The sequence below is a fragment of the Mandrillus leucophaeus genome, unplaced genomic scaffold, assembly GCF_000951045.1.
Source record: "Mandrillus leucophaeus isolate KB7577 unplaced genomic scaffold, Mleu.le_1.0 Scaffold470, whole genome shotgun sequence".
Taxonomy (NCBI): domain Eukaryota; kingdom Metazoa; phylum Chordata; class Mammalia; order Primates; family Cercopithecidae; genus Mandrillus; species Mandrillus leucophaeus.
Window position 1 is genome coordinate 649,607 of NW_012105032.1, and position 8,168 is coordinate 657,774.

At 33.9% G+C, this 8,168-nt stretch overlaps 1 pseudogene across 1 annotated transcript in view; it reads left to right on the forward strand.

Moving 5' to 3' along the window:
• The first annotated feature begins 1,574 nt into the window (after positions 1–1,574).
• LOC105550220 overlaps positions 1,575–8,168 on the forward strand; it is an 8,865-nt pseudogene continuing 2,271 nt past the window's right edge. Inside the window, exon 1 of the transcript XR_001007668.1 lies at positions 1,575–1,599. The product of XR_001007668.1 is annotated as a tenascin-X pseudogene (transcript). The remainder of the gene's footprint in view (positions 1,600–8,168) is intronic.

Genomic DNA, 8,168 nt, shown 5'->3' on the forward strand with positions numbered 1-8,168 from the left:
TTGTGCTCCATCTGTTGGCAGCACATTACATTTAGAAGCATGAGACTAAGAGAAGGCTGAAGTGTGTGATGCACACAATCTAATGAAGAAAGCAAATATATTCAAAAATCATTACCACACAAAGTAATATATAATGGCTCAGAAAAGACCATAGTTAGTTGGCTGATAATACTTCTAAAATAAATGTTTTGAAATATCCTCTGGTAATATTTACAGTTGTGTGGATAGAGAAAGGGAATGAGGAAGAAAAGAAAGGAGAAAAAGAGAGACAGCAACTAAAAGGTAAATTACTTTTGAGAGTGGATTTTTAAATGTTAATATGGTATGTTACATTTATAACAAAAACTAAAGATATCTCTGGGTAGGAAGAATAATTGTCCCTCAAATATCCTAAAGTCCTCAAGTCTAGAAATTATAAATGTTATATTATATGGGAAAAAATAAGATTACAGATGGAGTTAAGTCTGCTAATCAGTTGGCCTTAAAAAAAGATTATCTGGAATTATCTGGGTAGGTACAATGTAATCACAAGGGTGCTTAAAAGTGAAAGAGAAAAGCAGAAAAGAAGGTCAGAGTGGTACAATGTAAAAAAAAAAAAAAAAAAGAGAAAAAAACTTGACTTGTGTCTGGCTTTGAAGATGGAAGGAGGCCATGAGTAAAATAAATTGGATAGCCTCTAGATGTTTGAAAGGGCAAGAAAATAGATTGTCTTCTAAAGATACCAGAAAGGAACATAGCCCTGTTGACACCTTACTTTTAGCCCAGTGGGACTCATTTCAGACATCTGACTTCCAAAACTATAAAATCATAAATTTATATTGTTTTAATCCACTAAGTGTATGGTAACTTGTTATAGTTAGAAATCAAAAACTAACATAATTTCTATCTTTTGTATTCAAAAGATAAACACTTAAGATAGATCCCTAAAAATTGTGAAACCAATATTTTAGGTTCCCTGACATTTGTGGTATAGAAAGACATCAATGAACAATTTGTATTTGTTTTTACTTTTCTTAAATGTCATTACACCATATGTATTAACACTTTCAATTAAGAGAATATTTTATATCTTTCTCACTGCTGACTTATTTGACAATGCTATTCTTAATGTGTTTATAATTTCTTCAGATATTAAAGTATAACCACATCCTGTTTATGTGGCACTGCAGAGAAATTGACCTTCCAAATTAGTGGATTTTCTAAATAAACTCAATCACTTTTGGGTGGTGTGTGTGAGCGTGCCTGTGTGATTAAATTATAATATTAAAATTTTTCTCACTTTTATACTTTTTGAAGCAGATAAATTAGTGTATGTAACAACGTTTTTTATGAATATTAGTCATTATTTTGAACATAAATTATAAGCCATGCTAAAATACTCCCACATGTTGTTATTTTCAGGCTCTATTAAAAGACATAGAATAATTCATGTCTTTTCAAAATAGTTATAACTAGTTGATATGTTGTTCTGAGCACATTTTCTAACAATTATTCTATCAGAAAAAGGTATGACAGAGTGGATGAGAAACAAGAACGACAGTAATATAATTAAAACGAGTACAGCAGTGACGAACATGCAAGAATTATTGCATGAACAAAGTTAGTGACCATGAAAGTGGAGAACAAATGATTGATTTAAGACATGGAAAGAAAACATTGAAAAGTATTTGAAGCTTCATGGGGAGTAACAGAAAATAATACATTAAGGAAAGCTCGTAGAATTCATCTCTGAATGATATTGTGGATGTTGGTAACCACTATAATATAGAATATGAAAAGAGGAGCAAATTTGTATGAAAATATGAAGGTTTCACAAAGGGATATTCTGAATTTGAGATGCCAGAGGGACTATCAAATAAAGATTCACTACAGAAGTTGGATATTTGGAGCTAAATGTAAAAAATAAACAATATGTTTAGATTAATGTGATACATGATAAGGCATTGGTGTAGATTAAACTATAGTATAAGAAGTCTAAGAATAAAGTTATGGGGCACAAAACATTTAATTTTGGGTTTAGAAGAGCTTAAGAGTTAAAATCTATAAAGGACATGTATTATTCCATTTCCACACTGCTATAAAGAACTACCTAGGATTGGCCAATTTATGAAGAAAACAGGCTTAATTGACTCACAGTTCCACGGGCTTCACAGGAAGCATAACTGGAAGGCCTCAGGAAACTTACTATGATGGTGGAAAGCAAAGAGGAAGCAGGCACATTCTCAGATGGCAGAGCAGGAGAAAGAGAGAGCAAAGAGGGAAGTGCCAGACACTTTTAAACCATCAGATCTCATGAGAACTCACTCACTATCACAAGAACAGTAAGGGTGAATTCTGCCCCCATGATCCAGTCTCCTCCCATCTGGTCCCTCCTCTAATTTGACATGAGATTTTGGTGGGAACCCAAGCCTAAATCATATTATTCTATCCCAGTCTTTCCCAAATCCCATGTCCTTCTTGCATTGCAGAATACAATGATCCCTTCTTAACAGTCCCCTAGTCTTATCTCATTTCAGCATTGACTCAAAAGTCCACAGTCCAAAGTCTCATCTAAGACAAGGTAAGTCCCTTCCAACTATGAGCCTCTAAAATCAAAAACAAGTTAATTATGTCCCAAACATAATGTGAGTACAAGCATCTGGTAAATGCTTGCATGCCAAGATAGAGAAATCAACCAAAACAAAGGTGCTACAGGCTCCATGCAAGTTTGAAACTCAGCAGAGCAGTCATTAAATCTTAAAGCTTCAAGATGATATTCTTTGACTCCACACATCATACCCGGCCATGCTGATGCAAGAGGTGGACTCCCAAGATGTTGGGCATCTCTACCCCTTTGGCTCTGCAAGGTACAGTCCCCAAGACTGCTTTCCTGCACTGACATTGAGTGTCTGCAGCTTTTCCAGGTGAACAGTGCAAGCTGTCGGTGGATGTACCATTCTGGGTTCTGGAGGATGATGGCCCTATCCTCAGAGCTCCACTAGGCAGTGCCCCAGTGGGGACTCTGTGTAGGGGCTCCCATATCTCCCCTCTGCAGTGCCCTAGTAGAGGTTCTCTATGAGGGCTCTTTCCATGCAGCAGACTTCTCTCTGGACATCCAGGTGTTTCCATACATCTTCTGAAATCTAGGCAGACATTCCCAAGCCTCAATTCGACTTCTGCACATCCACAGACCCAACACCATGTGGAAGTCACCAAGGCTTGGAACTTGCACTCTCTGAAACAATGGTACAAACTGTACTTTATTCCCTTTTAGCCACAAGCTGGAGCTGGAGTGGCTGGGATGCAGGATACCATGTCCCAAGGGTGCACAGAGCAGCTGGGCCCTGGGTCTGGCTCACAAAATTATTTTTTCCTCCTAGGCCTCCAGGCCTGTGATGGGACAACCTATCATGAAGGTCTCTGAAATTGCCTGGAGACATTCTTCCCCATTGTCTTGGATATTAACATTCCACACCTGTTTACTTATGCAAATTTCTGCAGCTGGCTTGAATTTCGCTCCACAAAATGTTTTCTTTTTTTTTTTTTTTCTTTTTTACCACATGGTCAGGCTGCAAATTTTCCAATCTTTTATGCTAATATTCCTTTTAAATATTAGTTTTAGTTTCAGATAATCTGTTTTTTCATACATATAAGCATATACCTTCAGAAACAGCCAGGTCACACCTTGAGTGCTTTGCTGATTAGAAATTTTTTCCACATGATACCTTAAATCATCTCACTGAAGTTCAAAATTCCACAGATCTCTAGGACAGGGGCAAAATACTATAGTCTCTTTGCTAAAGCATAGCAAGTGTGACCTTTACTTCAGTTCCCAGTAAGTTTCTCATCACTATCTGAGACCACCTCAGCCCAGACATCACTGTTAATATCACTATAACTATTCTAGTCAAAATCATTCAACAAGTTCTCAGGAAGTTCCCAATTTTCCCACATATTCCTGTCTTCTCCTTATCCCTCCAAACTGTTCCCATCTCTCCTGTTACCCAGTTCCAAAGTCATTTCCACATTTTCAAGTATCTTTAAAGCAGTACCCCACTTTTGGTACAATTTTTCTGTATTAGTCTCTTCTCACACTCCTATAAAGAACTACCTGAAACTGAGTCGTTTATGAAGAAAAGAGATTTAATTGTCTCAGTTCTGTGGGCTTCATAGAAACTTATATTCATGGTAGAATGTAAAGGAGAAGCAAGCAAATCTAACTATGGCAGAGCAGGAGAGAGAGAGTGAAGGGGGAAGTGCCACACACTTTTAAATCATCAAATCTTATGAGAATTCACTCACTATCACAAGAACAGCAAGGGGGAAATCCACCCCCATGATTCAGTCACCTCCCATCAGGATCCTCCTCCAGTTTGACGTAAGATTTGCATGGGGACACAAATCCAAATGATGTCAGGGTCTGAAATTTTATTCTACCTAACAAGCTAACTAAGTCGGCCAGTTTTGTGAATGCTCTCAGAATCCATGACACTTCTGATTCAGAGACATAGAACTGTATTGCTCATGACAATAACTATAGCTACAACATGAGCATTGGCATCAGTTATCCTACCCCGCATTCTCATATAGCCATGTGACATGTGCTAGATGATACTGGCACATATAGTGGGTTCATTACAGGAGAAGAATTGCGAGTTTAGGAGACCTCAGTATTATACTATGGCCCATAAGCTTGTCCGTCTTATGCTTCTAAGGGAGAAAATATATGTTCCAATGCTTTAAGAAAAGATACCCTTTGCTCCAGAGGGAAACATTTTATCTTTAAAGGTTTTTACTACACATTTTTTGAAAGGTAGGATGGAACAAAGGCAGTAATTCCTGTACTCATAAGATAGACAGAAACATGTGATACCCATAGGACATAATCTCCCAACAAAGAGAAATACTATCAAGGAATGATCATCAAGATTGAAAAAAATAGGAGGGAAGAGAAATAAGGAAAATGAAGTGGAAAGATTATTCGGAGAAAGAGTGAGTTAATAGCAGTAAATCTTAACAGAAATTTCACATAGAATGTGAATTATAAACAGTCTATCTATTTTGCACCCAAAAGTAGAATTGTTAGATCATAGATTATTCATATGTTCAGCTTTAAAATATATTGCCAAATGACTTTCCAAAATGTATATAAACAATTTCTACTCCTACCAGTGTAAAAGACAATTAGAGAAAATCTATACCTTTGCCAACATTTATCATTATTTTTATTTCTAGCCATTCTTGGTTGTTTGTGGTGATATGTCACTGTGGCTTTTATACACATTTTTGTGATGACTAATGGAGTTGAGCACTTTTTGATAGCTTTATTGGTCATTTGAATATCCACTTTAAAAAGTCTCTATTTAAATGATTTTCATCCCTTTTTCTACTGGATTTTCCTGTGGAGTTTTAAAGGTTTTTATTAGTTCTGGAAATAACTTTTTTTTTTTGGTTTTTTTTTTTTTTTTGAGACGGAGTCTCGCTCTGTCGCCCAGGCTGGAGTGCAGTGGCCGGATCTCAGCTCACTGCAAGCTCCGCCTCCCAGGTTTACGCCATTCTCCTGCCTCAGCCTCCCGGGTAGCTGGGACTACAGGCGCCCGCCACCTCGCCCGGCTAGTTTTTTTGTATTTTTTTTAGTAGAGATGGGGTTTCACTGTGTTAACCAGGATGGTCTCGATCTCCTGACCTCGTGATCCGCCCGTCTCGGCCTCCCAAAGTGCTGGGATTACAGGCTTGAGCCACCGCGCCCAGCCTGGAAATAACTTTTATATTGAATATATTTAATTATGATATAAACTACTACTCTATAAATTTCTATATTTTAAGTGCATGTAAAAGGGAGAGAAATTCTTGATTTTAATGTACTACATCAATTGTTCCAATTTGGATAACAGTTTATGTACTGTTTAAGTAATCTTTGCTGTCTCAAATGTATGAAGAAATACTTCTACATTTTTATTTTAGAATACTTTTTATTTTAAATTTAAGTATGTGATCTAGTTGGAATTTTTGTGTATGGTGAAATATAGGAAAACATTTTGGTTTTATCCATATGGATGTTTTTATAATTTATCTTAATTCAGAGACATTGCTATATTATTTATATTTCAATTTGTCACATAAATATTTCTAATTTTTTATGTTCATATTCATATTGTCTATAAATAATGAGCTTTATTTTTTCATAGTACATTGGATAAGATAGCCAGTATTTCATTTTGAATGAAAGTGAGAATGGGCATTTTTATCTCCTTTTTAATCATGAGAGGGGAAATAGGGAAATGTCATATTTTACCAATTAAATTTTATATTTGCTGTAGATTTTAAGTCTATACTACTTGTCAGATGAAATAAATTCCTTATATTCCTTGCTTTCCATAGTTTTTTTTTTTTTTACATTGAATGATTGCAAAATTTTCTGAAATCCTTATTCTGCATTGTATCTATGAATATGACTTACTATTTTATTCTCTTAATGTGATAAAAGACAGTAATTGTTATTAAAATGTGAAGTCTGCCCTGTATGATAAAATAATACCAACTTGTTAATGATGTATTATACCTTTAAAAATATCACTTTATTCAATTTGTTATTTTTCAGAATTATTGAATTTATGTTTATGAAAGTGATTATCCCCTAAGTTTCCCTTCCTGTTGTTATTCACAAAGTTACCCTGACCTCATTATTCTCTTTCCCCAACTTCTCTCACTTTCCTTCTATCCTTTTGGGTTTCTCCAAGAAAGTTGTTTACAATTGGTGTCACATTTTATTAAAAGTTTGGAAAAATTAACAAGTGAATACATCTGGCACAAAAGATATTTTGTGGGGAAACATTTATTTGCCAATTTATTGTATTTAATAGATACAGTGCTATTTATATATTTCTATTTTGTCTTGTGTCAATTCTGATAATTCGTGTTTTTCTAGGAATTAGTCAATTTTATGCAAAATTTTATTTATATTTTAAAAGTTTTCATTATATTATTCAAAAATCTTTAAAACATTTGTAAAATATCTAGTGATAGCACTTTTTTTATCCCTTGTATTTTAAATTTGTGTCTTTAGTTATTTATGTATTTTAATTTTGCTCAATTTGGTTAAATGTCTATCAGATGTTAATCTTTCAAAAAACCCACTTTTGGGTTTGTTAATAAAATAACTTCTATAGCTTATTTTGTATTTAATAAATACTCTTTTGTTTTCTAACCTCTACATTTTTGGTATACAATAATATGTCCTTTTACTCACTTCTTGATATAAATATTTGGTTATTGATTTTTGACTTACCTTCTTTTCTATCTATAAATTTTTGAATATATATTTTCTTCTCCACACAGATTTGCTGCATTCCACAAGTTTTGATATGCTGTATGATCATTGATTTCTAATTTGATAAATTGCTTTGATGTATTTTGCTAAATTTCTAAATAGTTAAACTTTTTTATTACATTATTGATTTTAGGCTTACTTCCACTGTAGCCACAAAATATACCTTGAATGATTTTAATATTTTAAAATTTCTGCAGATATTTTTGATAGCCTTAGACATGGTTAGTTTGGGTAGAAGTGTAATGTGCATTTGAAAACAACAGTTATTAAAAAGTTATTTACAACTATTTAAATATGCAAATTGGGTCACTTTTGTAAATTCTGTTTATTGAATCATCTGGAGATGAAATGTTTTTATTATTTTCTTGTTCTAACCATTGCTGAGTGTGATGTTTTAAAATTTCCCACTGTGATGATGGTTTTATCTATTTTCAGTTTTATTCTATAAAATATGGCTGTGTATTTGGAAACTGTTATTTGGGGCATGCATGTTAAAATTGCTACATATTTTCCAGTGGACTGACCCTCTGAATTGAATGACAAATTAAAAAAAAATAATAGCAATATAAGCAAAGATGTAGAGCAAGTGAAACTCTAATTCATGAACAGTGGATATATGCATTTATATAACCACTTTGGAAAACTGTTTATCATTATCTAACAAATTAAAATACATGCATAGCCAGTGACCATTCTATTTTATTTGTATCTATATGCCCCCAAAAGATTTATAATTATACAAACTCACATATATGTTAAAGAATATTCATTGCAAATCTATGTAGCTCAAACTATAAATATTCCAAATGTCCAACAATAAAATTTATGCATAGATTTTGGCATATTTATTTCATGGACT